Source organism: Ceratotherium simum, chromosome 12, assembly GCF_057802395.1.
Source record: "Ceratotherium simum simum isolate JZ-2026a chromosome 12, ASM5780239v1, whole genome shotgun sequence".
In the NCBI taxonomy this organism is placed as follows: domain Eukaryota; kingdom Metazoa; phylum Chordata; class Mammalia; order Perissodactyla; family Rhinocerotidae; genus Ceratotherium; species Ceratotherium simum.
In genome coordinates, this window is record NC_141911.1 from 26,553,908 (window position 1) to 26,576,045 (window position 22,138).

The 22,138-nt window shown below is 34.1% G+C and overlaps 1 long non-coding RNA gene across 1 annotated transcript in view; it reads right to left on the reverse strand.

The window, feature by feature from the left end:
* Positions 1-1,360: 1,360 nt before the first annotated feature.
* Positions 1,361-22,138, reverse strand: part of LOC147915801 (uncharacterized) — a 59,544-nt gene continuing 38,766 nt past the window's right edge. Inside the window, exon 3 of the long non-coding RNA XR_015553733.1 lies at positions 1,361-2,098. This is a non-coding gene — a long non-coding RNA (uncharacterized LOC147915801). The remainder of the gene's footprint in view (positions 2,099-22,138) is intronic.

Consider the following 22,138-nt stretch of genomic DNA (forward strand, 5'->3'; position numbering starts at 1 on the left):
GCCTAAATCAAATTTAACGTATGTAATATGAAATTAATATACAACTTATATCATGATATTCGATAAGAAAACTGGAAACCTATCATTTCTCTTTACATTTTGCAAATTTAGTAAATAATTTTACTAATTTCACAAAATTCAGTGACAGAGTGTGCAATATTATTCAAAGTCTGGTTTTATTTATCAGTAGTTGTCTCCTCCCTCTCCTTCATCCAAACTTCACTTCTGAACAATAGTCTTTAAAATCAGATTTTATTATTTTTGACTTCTCCCTCCAGAACATGGAGGGCAACCTATGGTTCACTGCCTGTTTTTGTAAATAGTATTTTATTGGAACAAATCCATACTCATTTGTTTTTGTATTGTCTATGGCTGCTTTCCCGGTATAACAGAATTGGTAGTTACAAGAGAGACTGTATGGCCCAAAAGGCAGAAAATATTTACTATCTGGCCCCTTTCAGAAAAATTTGTAAATCTCTGCTTCATAAGACATAAAAGTTCAAATCAGCAATTTAGATTACTAAAGGATGTCACCAAGAGATAAATAGCCTTTTATCTTAAAACTATGTTTACTTTTTAACAAATCAAGGCATTTTACTAGAAAGGATGGGAGAAATAATCTATTAATGTAATATATATTATATATATATATAAGTAATTTATTTTAGGGGTCAAATTAATTGAGGCTCATAGAAGGGGTAAACTCTGCCTGATTCCACCACCAAGTGGCAGAGCCAGGAACGAAAGAAAAGTCTGCCAACTCTGACTACATGCTCCTTCCCTGTCACCAGCTGAACTAGAGGCCAAGAGGAACAGAAAAAGGCAATTTTCAAGACATGTAGCAATTCAAAATGAGTAATACAGATGAATGTACTTTATAAATTGTAAAACACTAAAAATTCTCCTTGTTATTATTATCTTTGCTAAGAAGAGTCTTAGGCGTTTTATTGCCATCAATTATTATACCGTAGTTTTGCTTGAATACTCAATGGGTAACTGTTCATTGGGTAAATTTGTCAAAGAAGTGTGATTTTCCTTCACTTTTTTCACTTCTGGTACTACACTAGCCTTAGAAGTGAACACTGGGGGATGTTATTTATTACATATTTCCAAGGTGTTTAGACAAAACTCAGTTTATAAAGTTTACAAAATATACAGCATGCATATAGCTTTTATTCACAATGATTTCAAAACGTCCGTAGTATTGACTTAGACATAACAAATGAATTGCATACTATTCTACATAGCAATATATAAAATTAATTATTTGTGAGTATAGAAACTAGTTGTATTCTTTAACTTAAAGTAGATAAAAAGATAAATAGATGATGAAGAAAAGAGACAAATTATTTTTGTGAGACATCAAGAGTATATTTTATTTATGAGCTACATTTGTGTTTAGATCAAGTATCAAAAGCTACCAAATCAGAAGATTTCATTGTATGCTATCTAAGGTCTCACTCAGTTGTTATGTTTTATGGTCATACTAATAGAAATTAAAATCCCACTAATTTCAAAGGAAAAGCTTTCAATTTTCCACTGCTGAGTATGATTTAGCTAGCTTTTATTATGCTGAGGTAATTTCCTTCTATTCTTAGTATGTTGAGAGTCTTTATTATGAAAATGTGTTGAATTTTGTTAAATACTTTTTCTTCACCGATTGAGATGATCACTTTTTTTTTTTTCTTTGTTCTCTTACTGTGGTGTATCATATTAATTGACTTTCGTATGTTGAAACATTCTTGCATCCCAGAGGTAAATCCCGCTTGGTTGAAGTATATGATTCTTTTAATGAGCTGCTGTATGCAGTTTGCTAGTATTGTGTTGAGGATTTTTGCTTCTAAGTTCATCAGGGATATTGGTCTGTAGTTTCCTTTTCGTATAGTGTCTTCGTTCACCTTTGGTATCAGGGTAATGCTGGTCTTGTAAAATAATTTTGGAAATGCTCTCTGCTCTTCAATTTTTTGGACGAGATTGAAAATGATTGTGGTTAATTCCTCTTTAACTGTTTGGTAGAATTCAGCAGTGATGCCATCTGATCCCGGCCTTTTCAGGATGTCCACTCTTGCCGCTTCTATTAAAAATAGTACTGGAATTCCTAAAGAGGGCAATTAGACAAGAAAAAGAAATAAAAGTCACCCAAATCAGAAAAGAAGAAAAATTATCTATATTTGCAGATGACATGGTCTTATAAGACAGACTCCACAAAAAATCCTATTTGAACTAATAAATGAACTCAGTAAAGTTACAGAATACGAAATAAACATACAAATATCAGTTGCATTTATATAGACTAACAACAGACAATACAAAAAGAAAATTAATAAAATAATCACATTTAAATATCATCAAAAAGAATAAAATACTTAGGAATATACTTTATTAAGGACTATTTGTACAATGAAAACTACAAAACATTGATGAAAGACATTTAAAATGACACAAATAAGTGGAAAGAAATCCCATATCCATGGATTGGAAGATTTAATATTGTTAAAATGTTCATACCACCCAAAGCAATAAGGATTCAATGCAATCTCTATCAAAATCCCAATGCCTTTTTTTACACAAAGAGGAAAAACAATCCTCAAATTCATATGGAATTACAAAGGATTCTGAATAGCCAAAACAATCTTGAGAAAGAAGAACCAGGCTGGAGGCATCACACTTCCTGATTCAAAATATATTATAAAGCTGCAGTAATTAAAATGGTATGGTACTGGTATAAAAACAGACATATAGACCAATGGAACAGAAGACAGCCCGAAAGCAAACCCAACCATATATGGTCAACTGATCTCCAACACAGGTGCCAAGAATACACAATGAGGAAAGGATAGTCTCTTTAATAAATGGGGTCGGGAAAACTAGATATCCATGGGCAAAGAATAAAAGTGGACCCTTATCATACACCTACACAGAAATGAAGACAATATGGAATGTAAGACCTGAAACCATAAAACTTCTCAAAGAAAACATAGGGGAACGCTCCATGACATTGTTCTTGGCAATGAATGCTTGGATCTGACACCAAAAGCACAGGCAACAAAAGCAAAAATAGACAAGTGGGACTACATCAAACTAAAAACCTTCTACATAGCAATGGAAACAATTAACAGAGTGAAAAAGCAACTTATAGAATGGACAAAAATATTTATGAACCATGTATCTGGTAAGGTGTTAATATCCAAAATATATGAGGAATTCATTCAACTCAATAGCCATAAAGCAAATAACCTAATCAATAATGGACAAAGGAACTGAATAAATATTTGTCCAAAGAAGATATACAAATGACCAAAAGATATATGAAAAGATGCTCGACATACCTAATCACTGGGAAAATGCAAGTAAAAATTTCAAGAAAATATTATCTCACACCTTTCAGGATTTCTATTATCAAAAAAACCAAAATATAAATGTTGGCAAGGATGTAGAGAAATGAGAACATTTGTACATTGTTGATGGGAATGTAAAACAATGCAGCTGCCATGGAAAACAGTATGAAGATTCCTCAAAAAATTAAAAATAGAAATACAATAAGATCCAGCAATCCTACTTACAGGTATTTATCCAAAAGAATTAAAATCAGGATCTTGAAGAGATATTTGATGAATGGATAAAGAAAACGTGGTGGATATATATACATATGTACATATATATATATATGCAATAAAATATTATTCAGTCTTAAAAAAGAAGGAAAGCTTATCATATGTGACTACATGTATTAACCTTGAGGACATTGTACTAAGTGAAATAAGCCAGTCACAGAAGAACAATTACTGCACTATTCCACTTATATGAGGTTTCTAACATAGTCAAACGCAAAGAAACAGAGAGTACAGTGGTGGTTGCAAGGGGTTGAGAGAGGGAGAAATAGGGATTTGCTATTCTCAATGAGTATAAAGTTTAAGTTACGAAAGATGATTAAGTTCTAGAGATTTGCTGTACTACACTATGTCCCTAGGTAACAATGCTGTATTATACACTTAAAAACTATTAAGGTAGATCTCATGCTGTGTTCTTACCACAATAAAAATAATAAAAATTAAAAAGTAAGAAGCCTACTAATCTGACAAGACAAAGACATGCAAGAAAACATAAATACAGATTAAAATTGGATTTACTGTGATTTAAAATTTGTTCCCAAAGCCAAATTTCTTGAACATGATCAACAGTATTTGATTGATACAACCTCCTTTTCAACACATACATCCCATTTATATAAATATTTTCTATTGCATTTTTCTAAATATAGATTTTGTGCTCAGCAAAGTGCAAATTAAGTAAAATGATATCTGAAACATAGAGAGCTTAATTAATATTTTGAAACTGTTGAAATGTATTGGCTAATTCAAAGCCAAGAAGATATTGTCAACACTGAATTCTGATGTTAAACCTCAAAAACGAATTTTCTGTAAATGTTAGCAACATTCAAATTGACCAAATGAAGAGTGGAACAGAGAAAAAGATGACAGAAAGAGATGGAGGAAAGTATCTTGAGCATTATTCCCATCACTTCATGCATAAGAAGGCTAACCTAAGGGGAGAGATAGTCGACATTCTCGCCCATAAGCACTGAGAGTGATTTAAGTATCTTGACTTCCTGTTAAGATACCTCACTCAAAACAAACTATTAGGTCCATCCCTCTGGCAACGTGAGTTAGAGATTAAGGAAGAGGGTATTGAACTGTTCTTTTCAGAGAATGATAAAGTAGCTTTGGAAGTTGCTCTTTGTTTTCTAGTGTTAGCATTTTATTTGTTATACGGGAGATATTTTATCAGTGTTAATTCTACTTTGGAAAATACTTTTTGTGTATATTGCTGATATAAAATAATCATTTAAGTACAAGTCGATTTTCAAAAGTCACAGTATATTCTTATGAAGCAGGTCATTATTTAATGTTTCATTAGGTTAGCTGGAAATTTATGACGATTTTTTCTTTGCTTAATGGCTTGTTTATAGACATTTGTATTGTAAATTGTTTTAACTTTCAGTTTGCTGCTGATCTTTGTTAGAAATTATTACTGTATCTCTGGCCTGGGTCTTTATTGTCTATTGTCGACCTCACTGACACCCACTTTAGGAATCTCTCACTCCCTTTTCACATTATGTTGTCTAATCTGTCCTTCTTAGTAAGGAAGGTAAGCCCATGTCTTGACATTAATTCTGTGTAAAATAGAATATTAGGAAACAACATTAAGTAATTCTGGTCACTAGCAATCCAATATGGCTGGGCATTGCAATGTAAGAGATGTGAGATGATTTATTAGAAAAAATAGAGTTTATATAACTTCTGAAATTCAAACTTTTGCATAATACCCTGCATGTTGTGATAATGGTAAATGGTATGTGATAACGGTAAATATTTCCAATGTTAATTAGGTCTGTAGTGGCCTAGCTCATATATTCTGTGGTTATCACTTGTTCTAAGTTATTCCAACTAGACTTTCAACGATCTCATTATGATAATGCATAGAAGATGGTAGATAAAATTAAAAGTGAGATCATTACATAGTAATTGAAAAGCAGGTTTTAAATAAGAGTACTTGAGAAATTCTTATACACTTAAGATTAATTCTTCTCAAATACAAATATGTGTCAGAATAACCTGTGGAACACGGAAAAAGACAATGTATGAGGCCCACCCAAGAATCATCTAAGATAGAGACTCAAAAATGTATACGGTTTAAAAACCTAACAGGTGACTCTGATGTGCAATTAAAACTGAAACCTATCGCTTTTCGTACAAAGGCTGTTGGAATAAAATATAACATTTTATTTTAAAATTAAAGGATCTGGTGTGTGTTTTTGACTTATCTTCTTGCCATAATAGGGAAAGAAATAATTATTCCTAATGTCAGTTGGGGATTGTGAATAACTGCAAAAAAGAACAGAAAATTTGAAACATACTTCTAGAACTTAAATGTACAACTTAAAATACTACACTAACTATCCAGAATTCTCTACCATGAAATATGAAAAAAATATATTGGGATGTAAATTTTTAGGGGAAAAATTTGAAAATTTTTACCTACACTATAAAATTATATCTTGATCTTGAATATCAAGAAGAACATATAATCTTAGATCTAATCTCTTTTCTGGGAACTTAACCTAGAATTATCCTAGTATGCTTAAAATGACTTATGTAAAGGGCTATTCATTGAAGCATTTTTATAATAAAAAAGACTGGTAACTATCCATATTTCATCAACAGGTAACTAACTATATAAATGAAATCACACAACATACATACAATAAAATACCATGTAATTAATAAAAAATGGGGAAGCTATGTACTATGGAAATATCCCAAAACATATTCAGTTCAAAAAAAAAGTGATGAATAAATTAGTGTGTATAATATGATGACTTTTGTGTAAGAAGAGGGAAGATATATACATTATACAATATGAAATATGTGTCTAATATAGGTAAACTCAGTGCACCTGTCCTTCATAGTCAGGAAGGCAAGCCCCTGTCTTGACTTACTAATTCTGTACAAAATGTAGTCTTAGAAAGTTCATTAGTTCTGACATATTAGCTTTTGCTTGCATCATATGAAAAACTTCAGATGGATACACATAAAAATAATAAAACTAGAGAGAGATCTACCTATCTAGAGCTAGACAGTAGATATCTTTCTATTTATTTTAGTTTTTCACTAGTTAGTCATGTAGAGAGATATATTTCTATATCTATATCTCTATATAAAATTAGTGATATATATATCTATATTTCTATATATATATCTATAATCTCCTATTCAAACAACAACTACCTTAGCAACCAGTGGCAAACAAATGGGAGGCAAGTACGTTGGGAGCAGTCTCCCTCTGACAGGAGGCAATAATGGGGTGCATTTTCTGTGAGGAATTTTAGCCAACAGTAAAACTGACTAGAAATCTCCCTGCTTGTTATTTTAATGTGCAGGAATTCTAAATAGTGTCAGTGATAAAATGTTCCTTCCTCCCAGAATGGACTTCTCCTACTGTCCTCCTATCCTCCATATGCCGCTGACAATAACAAATTGAATTACATCCCAATCAGAATTTGGGTTAAGTTAGTTGCAACAATCATTTCAAATAGATAAATGAGTAAAACCGAGTAAACAGAGTATTTTCACAATTATCCATTTGAGTTCCAATGCCTGTCTTCCAAAACAATTATTCTGGTTTTGTTTGAACTACGCTTAATGGAAATTGACAAACAATCCCATTTACTTTTTAGGGTACTCTTGGGAATGGGATACTAAGACAACATCATCAATGCAGACAAGAATGCTTGTCTTTCTGTTTACTAGGATATGAAAGTGTTTACGTCATTTATCTGAAATCTGCTTGGAAATAAACTACAAAGAAGGAGAAATAGAGTTTCATTAAATTATATAAATAGAAAGATGATGAGAATTAAAATATATTTATCAGAAGGCCATTTCTACCAACTTGTTTCTTGAAATTGTATGATAACATACCTCAAGAAGCCTTAAAACCTTTAGACTTATATTTAAACCATACATTGATTTATTTTTAGGTTTTAAAAGTACAGATACACTGATGAAAAGTTGTAGAGGCATTAGAGGGCTCTTTGGTCCATTCCTTCATCCATTCCTTTTTTATTCAGTGAATATTTATTTAGTTCCACTAACAACAAGGTAACATGCTACACATTGGACATTCAGCAGTGAGCATGATGCATGAGATACCCTCCCTCAAGAAGCAGTAGTGATGACAAGAGAGAATAAACAAGTAAATTAGTAGATATTGAAGATAGTTACAAACTGTGTTAAGTACAAGAAAGAAAATAAACAACATGGGAATGGAGTTGGGGAGTAGTTCTCTAGGTAAGATGTTAAAAGAAGACCTCATTGGGGCTGGCCTGTTGGCGTAGTGGTTAAGTTCAGTGTGCTCTGCTTCTGCAGCCCGGGTTTGAGGGTTCAGATCCCTGGCACGGACCTACACCACTCATCAAGCCATGCTGTGGCAGTGACCCACATACAACATAGAGGAAGATGGGCGCAGATGTTAGCTCAAGGCCAATCTTCCTCAAGCAAAAAGAGGAAGATTGGCAACAGGTGTTAGCTCAGGGCCAATCTTTCTCATCAAAAACAAACAAAGAAAGCCCTCATTAAGGAGTAATAATTTGAGCCATGCCAAAACCCAATAGAAAAAATTCCATAGAAAGAAAAGAGTAAAGTTCCTAAAGCAAGAAGCAGCTATGCATATTCAAAATCAGAAAGGAAAGTGGTGTAACTGAGTATAGAAGAAGGGTGGTATTAGAAGAAGTTGCAGAGTTACTCAGGTCTCTGATCACGAAAGGCCTTGCAGAACATTGTAATGGGTTTTATTTTATCTTAAGTGCAATAGGAATACATAGGAGAGTTTTTAATCAAGGAAATGATGTGATATGATTTTTGCTTTTGAAATATAGTCTCTCTGGTTATGGATAATGGCTTAAAGAAAGACAGAAATAGACATTAGGAATGTATTGCAAAAGTCCATGTGAAAAAAAGGTGATATTAGCTTAAACTAAGATGGCAGGACATGGAGAGAAGTAAACAAATTGAAATATATTTTAGAACAAAAGTCAACACATCTTCCTGATTGTGTGTGTGTGGTAGTGGGGAGGGATGAATGAAAGAGAAAAAAATAAGTGAATCTCATAGTGTTTTGAGGGGGCATAGGAGGGGGTTTTGGTTTTTTTTCCAGCTTTGAGCAACTGGTTCTAACAGTTAATGACATATAGAAAACTGAGAAAGAAACAAGTTTGGAGAGAAATGAAAGTAAGAGGGGTATACATATTAAGTTGAAATGCCTAACTGACATGCAAGTGGACAGGTAAAGCATAGAGTTGGCTACAAAGATCTGGAGTTCAGAGAAGGAGTCAGATCTTCAAATGCAATTTGATTAGAAACTAGCAAGTGGTAACAATTTTCTGTCATTGAACCCAATGAAATCACTCTGAGGGAGAGAGTAGATAATGAAGGGAAGAGAGCCCAGGTTTGGGACATTTGATGTAACATAGATAAGGAAAAGCCAGCAAAGGACACTGAGAAAGTGAGACCAGAATAATTGGAAGAAAACAAGGAGAGTCTGTTGTCATGAAAGCCGAGACAAGAGAGTGTTTCATAAAGGAATAAGTGAGCATCTGGATTAGGTGCTACTGAGAAAGCAAATTAGAACATAGAGGTATCCTTTAGATATGGCAATTTGGAAGTTTCAGTTGACTGGGAACACAGGACCCATTTGTTGTGATGGGAAATTAATGAGAGGTAAGGAAGTGAAGATAGCAACACTAAAGTAGTTTGGTTTCAAAAAAGATCAGTTAGACAGGGTCATAGCTGAAGGGTTTTAGAATGAAGGCAGTTCGTTTGTTTTTATTTTAAGTTGTGAGATACATATTCCATGCCTCCCCACCCTCAATGTAGGAACAAGCTAATAGAAAGGGATATATTTCTAATGCAGTAAAAAGAGAATATTGCCTGTCCAGTATTTATAATGGCAGTGATGATAGGGTATAAAAATATTTTTTAGGGGCCAGCCCGGTGGCGTAGTGGTTAAGTTCAGCACGCTATGCTTTGGTAGCCTGGGGTTCACAGGTTCAGATCCCATGCACGGACCTACACTACTAGCCAAGCCATGCTGTGGCGGCAACCCACAATCAAAATAGAGGAAAATGGGCACAGATGTTAGCTCAGGGCCACTCTTCCTCACCAATATATATATATATATTTTATGTATTTTAGCCATTCGCGTAGAAAAGAATCGACCATTTTATTTTATATACAGTGGCAGAAATATTGGATTTTTGCATTATATGAGGAAAAGACTACTATAACTTATAAACTGGTTGTAGTTTTGCCTACTTAAGAAACAGAGGGAAAGAAATGGATAAGTTTGTTGGAGGTTCAGCTATCTGACAGCTCCTAGTTTCCTTGATGTCCCCTTTTTTTGATAATTCCCACTGACAGAACAGTTCCAGTGGAGAACAAGGATTCCAATTCAGCAACAAAACTGACAGTGATCCAGGTCAAGCCTATGGCCAGATAGTCATAAAGGAGTGATTTCTTGCCCTGAATCAGCTTCAAAATCTCCTGAGATCTTGTAAAAACAAAATTGTTGGTGCCAATCCTGAACTATTGAACCTGTCTCCAATGCTGGAGACAGATGCACGGGGAAATGGATTTTGACAAGCATTTCAGGTGTATGTATGCTGTTCTCTTGGCCCTGGTCTTCAGATCCGTCAGTGTTCAACAAATAGCGTTGAGAAACATTAGTGTCTTAGTCCACTCAGGCTGCTATCACAAAATACCATAAACTGGGTGGCTTAATAACAACAAACATCTATTGCTCACAGTTGTGGAGGCTGGGAGGTCCAAGATCAAGACACTGGCAGATTTGATGTCTGGTGAGAGCCTACTTTCTGATTCATAGATGGTGCCTTCTAACTATAACCTTACATGACAGAAGGTGCGAGGGTCTCTCTGGGGCCTCTTTTATAAGAGCACAAATCCCATTTGTGAAGGCTCCTCCCTCATGAACTAATAACCTCCCTTGGAAGTTAGGATTTCAACATATGAATTTTAAGGTAACACAAACATTCAGTCCATATCGCTTAGGTAGATATAAAGAGGGAGGATAATCTAAATCAGCAAATTTCAGCAATAAACAACCGTGTAGAAGCCATGCTGGGAGATCCTGAACACACAAAAAGAGCACACAATGAAACCCATCTGTGTCCGGTCAATAGTCAGCCTAGCAATCCATGGAGCTTATCATTTCCCCCAAAGAAAACTCACTTCATCAGGCAGAAATCAGAAATAGATGTTTTACTGAAGATTACAGAGGAGAAATGAAGGTGATGGCATTTATCACACAACACGTAACATATTAAATCAGTACCACATGTTTCTTAATTTCTCTTCTCAGTTATTATCTGAGTTGTTTCGTTCTTGCATATGGCCTCTAAACTCTCAGGTTGCTGACTGAAGTTCCCTGAATATTTCATCTTGGTCTTTATTTGTATCTCTTTCGTATGCAGAGAAATTTAACTCCCTCCGAGTTACGCAATTGTTGCATTCTCGAAGGCATCCTTTATTATTGTGTTTAAGTTTTTGAAAGCTTAGCAAAAAGGACTTTATAAACATTCAGTGTATGTTCACGGAGGGTGGTAGAGAATTATAAACACTTTCTGTTATATTTTTTCATATGAGGGAGATGTAATCATTGATATCTTAAATACACTGTGTAACAGGAAAAGTTGACTACAGTTTGTAAAATGAGAAATTTCACCAAGAACAAGACAAAGAGTAAGTTGGCCTCAGGGATGGTGTGCAAAGACAGAGCAGCTCAGTTGGTGTTTATACTCTACCAAGAAGCTTTTTAACTTCAAGGCCAATTTCCAGGACAAACCTTTCTTTTCTTATGTAACAAACAGATGCTGGGGCAATTCCTTAGTAAGTTACCTGAAATCTTAGTAATTGGACCCCAAGGTCATATAGAGAAAAGATGAGTAATGCTGTTTTCTAGCACAAGATTGCCAATTAAGGAGTAAAAGACAGGACTTTGGTGAGCCCACAGTGGAACTCAGGAGTCGATGAGATGAAGATGTCTCTAGAAATTGGTTTTTAGGTACATTTTTCAATTTAAATTAGGAGCTGGGCTGGGGGAAGACCATCCCTGGCATTTTGACTAAATGAAGGTAGATGCTCAGTTAGAAAAAAACAGAGCAATTTTAGAACTAATTTTTGAAGTAGGAAGATGTTAAATCTTTCTCTGTTGACAATGTGAGATTGTTAGTACATGAACATTTCTTTCAATATTTCCGCATTATTTATAATAATTGAAACAAGTATTACAAATACTAAGCATATACTTGAGCATATGGTACTAATTTTAAACATTCTTCTGAATTAGCATTCCTTAAATCCTTACTTGTAAATGTGGAATAGACCCTATACTTGGTATACAAGCTCTTAGCAGAATTTCCAAGGAGCTTTGGATAAAAAGAAAACTTTTTATAGTTTTTTAGCCTTGAGTTCAAGAAAATACTTTGCCCAAGCTGTTTTAGCCTGGAAATATGAGAAAGAAATGAGGACTGTGTTCGTGACTGAGTTTACTATACTCTTTTCTAGAATTGTGTTATATGTCATAAAGCCCTGAGATTATTGATGAAGTAAACTGGCTCAAGTAAGAATGTCATGAGCAGCCAGATGAGTCTATATGTAGGATTAGTCCAGCCTTGGAGTTTGGAGGGGGAAGTTCATATTCTAGAAGGTCTAATAAGAAATCTCAGCAGAGATACTGACTACAATCTCAGATTGATTATAATTCTCTTAGCAATAGTATCCAAAACATCCTACCTTATTTTACCAGGTTTTTAGTTTGCTAGTAAGAATATCAATAAAAAGAAAAACAAGAAAATGATCATCAAAGAATAATATGAAATGTTGCTTTGGTGGAAATTTTTAGAAATCACATTGTTAACTTATGAAATTTTGGTTGAATAGTAAAGAAACTATATTCCATCATAATTATTCTGTGAAGTATCCAAATATTCATGCTATTCTTTTCAGAATTAGAAAAGTAAGAACAAAATGTATAATATGTTCTATACCTTGTCTATATCGCCATATAATATGTCTATATTTAGGGGTAAAAATGTTTTCCAATCTTACTGAGTCCATGGTAGATGTTAATAGATTTTTTTTTTTTACAAATTTTATCAGATATAGTCTGAAACAGGTCTTTTGGAAAAGCATTTTTATTCCAAAATGTATATAAGAGAAAGTCAACCTGCCAATCTTTTCTGTTTCTTAGAAGTACAGTGTATTTAATGAGCATGTCCATAAAATGTATGCTACTCACTCAGTTTACTACACTATCGTTAATGTCATTAATTATATAATAATGTATTGTACATCCTTATTCTGACATCCTAATGAGGTGAGATATTAAATAATCACAAAAATGAAAACAAAATTTCAAAGCATGATAAAGGCCAGAAAAAAAGTATAATTTAGTTTGTACATCCATAACAGGAACCCTGTCCTGAGCTTGGCAGACAGGGAGGACGAATAGGAGTTAACTAGGGAAGAGTGTAGATGATAATTCCAAGAAAGGGAACAACATATAAAGGCTCTGAGGCTAATCAGAAGGCCCTTGGAGTGATCGGAGTATAGAAAGCACAAGAGAGAGAGTAGTGTGAAGTGAGAATGGAGAAGCAAAGACCAGATTCTCCAAGGCCTTGTAGCTCATGATAAGTACTTTGAAATTTGTCCTAACAGCAGTGCAAAGTGCTTAAGGATTTTAAGGATGTGGAATGGAGGCAGGAAAATTTAGCAGAAAATTAAATACAGGGATTTTTATTTATAAATGATCTTTCTGACTGCCATGGATTGGAAGAATGCTAGAGCAGATACAAAGAGATCAATTAGTAGGGCTCTTGTAGGGGTCAAGCGTGAAGGAGTGTAGTGTACCATCCTAATGCTGAGAATTGTCTTCCAAATATATAATAAAAGGAAAAGGTAAGCTTTGTGTCTAAATTTTCCCCCTCCTATAATGCCTTTTAATCTGTTTTCGTTATATGTTTCTAATTTTTATCTTACTCTAAATTAGAGCTGTCATCAAGTTTCTATCTCAAAGTGATTGCCTAACACATATATTTCGTGCTCATATTATATCAGTGTTTGCTTTATACTCCTGGTACTCAATATCTCTGATTTTGTAAAGCAAATTGAACTGAAATTCTGGATTCTAATTCAATGTTCAAGTTCCCCAATTTGAATCCAACTTAACTTTTAGACTTCATAGGCTTTTTTTCCCCAACATATTAGCCACCCCTAATTATAACGTCATTAAAATTTCTTTTCTTTAAATTCCCCGACTCTTAATTTTAAAACTCATTTAAATTATATAGTTCTTTAGTTAAAATCGTTATTCTCCTTAGGACAGTAAGATGGAAAAAAAAAAAAACTTTTCTAAGGCAAATCATTTTTGAAAATTGGCTTTAAACTTTATCAATGCTAAGCAGTACACAAATAGTTAATTAGCCTAATTAATTGGAATAATCATGCCTTATATCTTTAAACCAGAAAACAAGAATCTTTCAGTTCTATCTTCAATGTGGAGTTCTTAAGTAACTAGAGTTCAAGATCTATAGTATTTATTTAAACTTGAGTTCGTTGCTATTTTGGGGGGGGGGTTTTGCTGAGGAAGATTCTCTGTAAGCTAACATCTGTTGCCAATCTTCCTCGTTTTTTACTTGAGGAAGATTAGCCCTGAGGTAACATCTGTGCCAATCTTCCTCTACTTTGTATGTGGGATGCTGCCACAGCATGGCTGACGAGTGGTGTGGGTCTGCGCCCGGGATCTGAACCCGGGAGCCTGAGTCGCTGAAGCAGAGAGTGCCAAACTTGAACCACTTGGCCACAGAGCCAGCCTGCTGTTGTTTTCTTTCCCAGAGAGAAGGGATCATTGTAATATGTGTGTGAACATCTCATCCTGTCTTTCCTATTTCTCATCCTTAACCATGAAACAGGTTACCAAAAACTGCCTCGTACTCCATAAGTTGAAATACAGAGAAGTAGCTGGACGGTAAAAGATAAAAATGTGTGCTCTGCTTCTTTTTTCTCTCCTCTGTACAGTGATCTGTCTCCTGCCACTGTGACAGTGCCTCCTCAACTGAAAAATAAAAAAAGTGTTAAGATTCCTCTACCCACCTGGTGAACAGATTGCCTCAAAGATGGCCTCGCAATTCAGTACTCACTATAGAGACTTGCGTGATAAGATTTGACAGAGGCTAGAGTAAAAACACAGTATTCCTTCAGGTAAAACTCTGCTTAAAATGTAGCAGAATTCCACTTTGCAATTGTCTCAATATGACAAGGAATAGTATGACTTCAAACAGAAGAAAGGGCTAACTATCAAGGAAATCCCAACTGACAGAACATGAAAATTCAAGAGTGTGGAGACAAGATTCTAATTAAAATTAATTAAGCAATTCTTGTTTTCCCAAAGTTTAGCATTTCCCCAAATTTTAAGCAAGTGATTAAAATATTCATACAGGTTTTTAAAAATTCTACCTTTAGAATGGACTGCTAAGTAACTTTTAGTCGCACATGTTTTCTCCTTGAGTAGTCTTAGAATAAATTTCATACAGCCTTTCCCAAATGAAACTGATTCAGCTTTTCCTCTTACCACTTAATCCTCTGAGATCCCCTGCCCCACTCCTGACCAATGAGCCTTAAACCCAGGAAACAAGACTTGTCTGAAAGGACATATTTTTCTAGGCACATTTGCAATACCATCAGCTAGCAGCTTTCCCTCCTATAACCCCAGACTACGCACCACAAAAATACCACCTCCACGGAGTCCAGCTCACCTCTCTATTTTCCCTAAGTCCAAACTTCAGCAATTCTCAGGGATCCCCTATTATTGCCAAGGCACTGGCACATGAATGGAGGTAGAGGAAGAAGGAGCAGAACCACTCCACTCTCTCCAATAGTCCCCCTCCAATCCAGTCCATTATCTCTCCACTGCCTCCTCTTTGATTTGAGACTGATTACCCTGAGTTCCTGACAAGCTTTCCACAACTTCATGTCCCAGTCAGCTCAGCTCTCCTTTGCTAAGACAAGCCATATGGCCAATGACCACTCTGCAGAATCTCCTAACCAATTCCACGAGTGACATCCCCGGTACCCAGATTTTCCTCCTCTTAAAGGGCATAAAAATTTCTATTTAAGAATCAATATAAAAAATACATGTGTATATGTCAAGTACCAGAGTCTTTGCAAAAAGCAAGCCCTCAATAAATGAGTATTGTCTTTCTCACTATTATATTGGAGAACAAATCTGAAAGGAGAATTGATGAGAAACTCAACCATAAGTCAGCTCGACGTCATCCTTTTTATAAGCAGAAAGCTTTTATTACAAGAATATTAAAATTTACAATCATAAAAACACCATTTTCTTTCATATCTCCTTTAAAATATTTTTCTTACCTGTAATTATTATTCTATCCAGTTTTTTAAAATTCAACTAACATGTATTTTGGTGGCTGTTCTATGTAGATATACAAATATATTTGCTGAAATTATGCCTGCCTTTAAAGATATTACTTTATTATTTCCAGTAATAACTATAATTATTATAATGATAGAGTGGCAAATATATACAACTATATGTAACTATATATGATTAGCTCTAATACAGAAAATATATGAAAACAGGAACTGTTTTGTTTTTTCCTAAATCTTTTTATGGCTTAGGAGATTCCATAAAGGTACCCTTGTAGAGTCTGTGTAAACAAATAAAATAATGAGAAAAGGGAGGCTAATATCTTGAATTTTGGAGGTAGTTAACAGTATAATATCAATAAATATTTCAGGGAATTGTTTTTGAGAATTGTCTGAAGAAAGGAATTGATTTCCTCTTTCTCTGATTCTTTCGAGATCCAAAGATGTTGAAGCCTAATGAGCAAGTTTTCAGTTTAAATGTTAAAGGATAAATTTCATATAATAGGAGGTTACTTACAATATCATCTTTTATTATTTATCTGAATATTGAAAGTTCAAAGGAGAGTTTTCTCATGTCTCTATATCCTTACAAATAATGTAAAGTTTTGTGCTTGCTTCTTATCTTGAACCTATTTTTTTCACGAATATGTGATTTTAGTTAATCTGTTACTTGCCAATATGTTCTAAATTGTCAATTCAGCTGTAAATACACCATGCTTATTGTTCCCAAAAGATCTATTTATGGCATATAATTAAAATAGAACGATATAAATGTTATAATTGAGTCCTTTTTCAATATGGAAAGTAGTGCAATGAGACAGGTTTTTTTGGTTATTTGGGACTCCTTAACTTGTAGGAATTTCCCATATGAAGTATACATTACAGAAACAGTAAAAAAATTCTAAAATTTCACTTTAAAATAATACACAAATTAGTAATATAAATGGACATAAACATGCTTTCTTACCTTGTCAGTAAAGATTATCTTTTTTTTTTTTTGTGGTGAGGAAGATTGGTGCTGAGTTAACATCTGTTGCCAATCTTCCTCTTTTTGCTCAAGGAAGATTGTCCCTGAGCTAACGTCTGTGCCAATCTTCCTCTATTTTGTATGTAGGACACTGCCAAAGCATGGCTTGATGAGCAGTGTGTAGGTCTGTGCCTGGGATCTGACCCAGTGAACCCCAGGCCGCTGAAGCAGAGCACACCAACTTAACCACTGGGCCACCAGGCCAGCGCCTAAAGATTTTCTTTTATGGACCCCTGTTCTGTCTCAATCTATTTTTTGCTGCCCATGCATCTGAAACTTCCTCTTCATTTCTACCTAAGAACTCATTTAACTTCCTTTTTTTGACATTTTTCTTAGATTCTCTTCTCTCACACAATACCTTAAGTTGATACGCAAGAAGTATAGGATGAATTTTCTTGAGTTGCTTCCCTAAAACAACTACTGTACCAAAAGACAGAAGAAAATGATATTGTCAGTGAGCAATGTTTTACTCTTGCTTTTGTTTTAATACCACCAATAAGCCCAGCATTGTGTCCCATCCTCTTCCCATGCTTCATGGATGTTATATATAGACCAATAAATTTGAGTAATGTTAAATTCTTTAGTATGGAAAATACTCTTTAGCCACCATACACAACTGTTCTGAATACCATGCTGATTCAAGAGTAACCTTTGGAACTATGAAGTAGAAGATGAAGAGAAGCAAGAAAATGTAAGGACAGCAATAATGGGTAAAGATACTTTATTATCCAAGAACATATTGCCTTTGTGCTACGTAAGATGAACTTTTGACAAGTTAATTGGTCATTTTTCTTATACAAACTCTTCAGCTGCTCCAGTCCTCCAGCACATAGAAGCATTGTCCACCTGCAGTAGAGGCTGCATCACAATTTGCAACCTTCTCGACATTCAGACACAGTCATCTTCTGTTTCTAAGATGTAGACTGAGACTTGGAGAAGCATTTCCTTGGGGCTTGAATGGGCATTAGTCATGAAAATGTATAGAGCTCTCAAGTGCAGGGCCCAGAGTAAGTAGCCTCTTATCTAAATCTAAGCACTGTCCTGAGCACCAAAGTCTTGAGAAAGCAAGTGGTCCAGAAGACATCTAAGTAACACAAAGAGTGTGTTGCAACAAGAACTATGGCAGAAAGTACACATCAGAAATAGATGCTGGTTTTCAAAACCAAAAGACCAGGAATGACCCATTAAAATTGTTGAGTCTTCACATCAGTGGAGTTGAGTCTTCAAACCAGTGGAGACTGCAAAGATCAGGATCCATTGCCAAACAGAGATTCTCAAGCTTGGTTCGTATTAAAATCTCTGTGGTGGCATGAACTTTTAAAAATGCCTGTGCTAGGGTCAATCAATTCTTTGTCCACAGAATATGATTCAATTCCTCTTGCAGAGATTGAGAAGTACGGGTCTAGCTAGACACCATTCTTAATGACCACATGATCTCCAAAAAAAACTTGAGAGTTTAGTCAACCCCTGAGATTAAGAAAAACAAAGAGGGACAATTTGGAATTTACTGATTCAAACTCATTTAAGACAGGAAGAACAGTTTTCTTTCATTTTAATTTTTTATTATATATTTTTATTACTTTAAAAATATTTGTTACCTAGTGAAAAATAGGGTAATGTCCTAAGTTTAATTCACTTTCAGAAAAAAATTAAAATATTATTTCTGCACTTTTCTAAAGCCCATGTATATTTTAACATGCCATAAATATAGTTTAACCTAAGTTAGGACCATTCTCTACACGCTAGTCTTCAACTTGTTTTTTCCCTTAAAGTTGGCTATAGATTTACTCTTGAATTGTTTATGAAAAGCATGTTATTTATATAATCAGAAAAACACAGACAGTACAGTTAGAGTAGAATAGGGAATAAAAACCTTTTAAAAACCATTTCGAGTAATCTTTATAAAAAGATAATTGGGCAATAAATATTTAATATTCTGAATAAGAGAGAGAAAGGCACTGAAAAAAGCCTATAACAGCTCTTAATCCCGAAATAATCTGATTTTGGAATTATACCTTATACCTATTAAAAACAACTTCCACATACAAAAGTTTGATAAAACAAACCTGTCCCCAATAGTAAAGATATTTACCTATAGTGCACACTGATGAAAACAGATAATTACATATATATGATATTATGTTACATTGCCCTTGGGAGAAGTGAAAACTAGGTACTTCAGTAAATTCAGCATGTTGTGTGTACAAACTAATCTAAACTTTAAGTGTGATTAATTAGCATTGAAGTATTCTTATCTAAATTAATACCACAAAGCTATAAACAAAATTATCATAAGAAATTTTAGAAAAAGTATATACATTATATACAATTCTTGAAGTATGTCATATGTATATTAAAGTGGCATATAAAGTACACTAGTCTTAAATACAGAGCCCATGAAATAGCACATATCTGCACCTCTATGTAACACCTACTCTAGAAAATTCCTCCATGCCCTTTCTCAGTTTAACACCAAGACACAGACACAGACGCACACACACATACACACACACACACACACACACACAGAGGTAACCACTATCCTGACTTTTATGTCTATCAATTGGATTGCCTATTCTTTACCTTCTTTGAAATAAAATAATACAAAATGTAGTTATTTGGACCTGGTGTCTTTCACTATAACATGGGTGAGAAATATCCATGTTATTGTGGTATCAATAGTTTGTTCTTTTTTATTTTTATGTAGTATTCCATTGTATGAATATACTACAGTTAACGTATCCATTCCATCATTGATGAACATTTGAGCAGTTTCCAGTTTTGGGTTATTATCAATCTGCTATGAATATTCTTTTCTTCTGATAGAGTTATGTATTCATTTCTCCAGGTTTTGGATTGCTAGGTCATAAGGTAGGTATATCTTTAGCATTAGTAGGTACTGCCAGTTGTCCAAAGTGGTTTAAGCAATCCATACTCCAACAAGCATTATACGAGGATTCCAGTTGCTCCATAGTCTCTTCAAGCCTTGGTATCACCAGTCTTTATAATGTTTGCCATTCTGGTGGGTGTGCATGATAGCTCATTGTGGATTTAATTTACATTTTCCTGAAGGATAATTGATATCAACCATCTTTTCATATTCAAATTGGCTATCCTCTTTTGTGAAGGACCTGGTATTTTAGGCCCATTTTTATTGGATCATTTCTCTGGTTTTTATCTAAGTATGAGAATTCTTTATATATTCTGGACATGGGTCCTTTCTCAACTAAGAGTATGAAGAATTAGCCTCTCCTTATCTGTCACTTATCTTTTCTCTCATAAGGTATATTTTTATAAGCAAAAGTTCTTAAACTTAATGAAGTTTAATACATTGATTTTTGAATTTTATGATTAATGCTTTCTTTTTGTATCTTTTTAAAGAACTTCTTGCTTACTCCAAGGACATGAAGCTATGCTTATAAGCTTTCTTCCAGCAGATTTACTTTTTTTAATTTAAACATGTAAGGGTAATAATTCACTTTTCCATATAAATATCCAATTGCTCCAGTACCGTTTATTGAAAAGATTGACTTTCTATGACATCTTTGTTTTAAATCAATTGACCATATTTGTGAGGGTCATTCCTAGACTCTCTCAGTGGTTTTTTAATCATTTTGTCAATCTTTACATCAGTAAGAATCTCTCTTGATTACTGAAAATTTATAGTAAACCTTGAAATATTGAAGGATAAATCCTCTAATCTTGTTATTCTTCAGGTTCTCTTGGCTATCCTTTGTCCATGGTTTTTAAAAATGAATTTAGAGTAAGCTTGTCAATTTTAAAAACACAAAAAATAAATGTGACGGTTTTGCTCAGATTGCTTTAAATTTATAGATTAAGTGAGAACTGATATCTTAGTGAAATTGAACCTGCCAATTATTTAGGTCTTTTTAAAATTTTTCTTATCAATGTCTCATAGTTTTAAGTGTAGGGAGTCCTTCATATCTTTCCTTATATTTACTTGTAATCTTTTGATGATTTTAAAATATTATAAATTATATATTTTAAATTTTCCATGGGTATTTGCCAGTATAAAGACATAAATTGATTTCTGTATATTTACCATGAATCTTTCAAATTTGTTAAATTTATTTGTAAATTCTATAGAGTATTATAGAGTCTTTCAAATTTCTATGCAGACAACTTTCTTTTGTGAGGCTAATGATATTTTATTCTTTTTTCTTTCTAATTATAACATGCATTTACTTATGTTACAATAAGTTATGAACATACAAACTTGGAAACTCTAACATTATACAATGTTTTGCTTCTCATTTTAAGTAATTTTTATTCTATCACTCTCTACAATTTGAAATATGTATTGAAACTGCAAGTGAAGATAATTTCATCTATCTCATGGGAAGCTAAAGATTTAATGCAACCTGGTAGAACCATAAAGACAAGTAGAGAAATTCACAATTATAGTTGGACACTTCAATAGCCCTCTATTAACGATGGATGGAACAACTAGACAGAATATCAGCAAGGATATGGAAGAAGTCAACACCACCATCAACCAACAGAATCTAATTGGCATTCATAGAACACGTCACTCAACAACCACAAAATGCAAATTCTTTTCAAGTATCTGCAATACGTATACTCAAGCCAGAATACCAGTTTCTGGTCTGGCATGTAAGATGCATGAAGTTGCTACTCCATCCTAACAACAAGTAAAAAGCTGAACAATTGAAAAAGGAATAACTTTTCTTAGGTTTGTCAAAGAAGTGAGGTCACAAGGCAAACAGCTGCACTTAAAATTGGAGACATCAACATGCAAATACAGAAAATCATAACTCACTGGAGCAGTAATCAACTAGCTTAAATCTATGTGGGAACCAGTGCTAGCGTGGGAAAACTTGAACTGTAATTGATGAGGCTCAGTGTGGACAAGAGAGTCAAAAACTACAGGCAGACACAGTCATAGAGAGGCCCTCACACTTTTGTGAGTTTCACCTTCAAGAGATTGACCTAGTTCTCACAGTGAATATCAGAGAAAAATCCCCTCATGCTTTCAGCAGGAGGAGAAGAAAAGGAACGTTTTTAAATGTACCAGAGTATCTATACTTCTTAACAAGGTCTGCCCTCG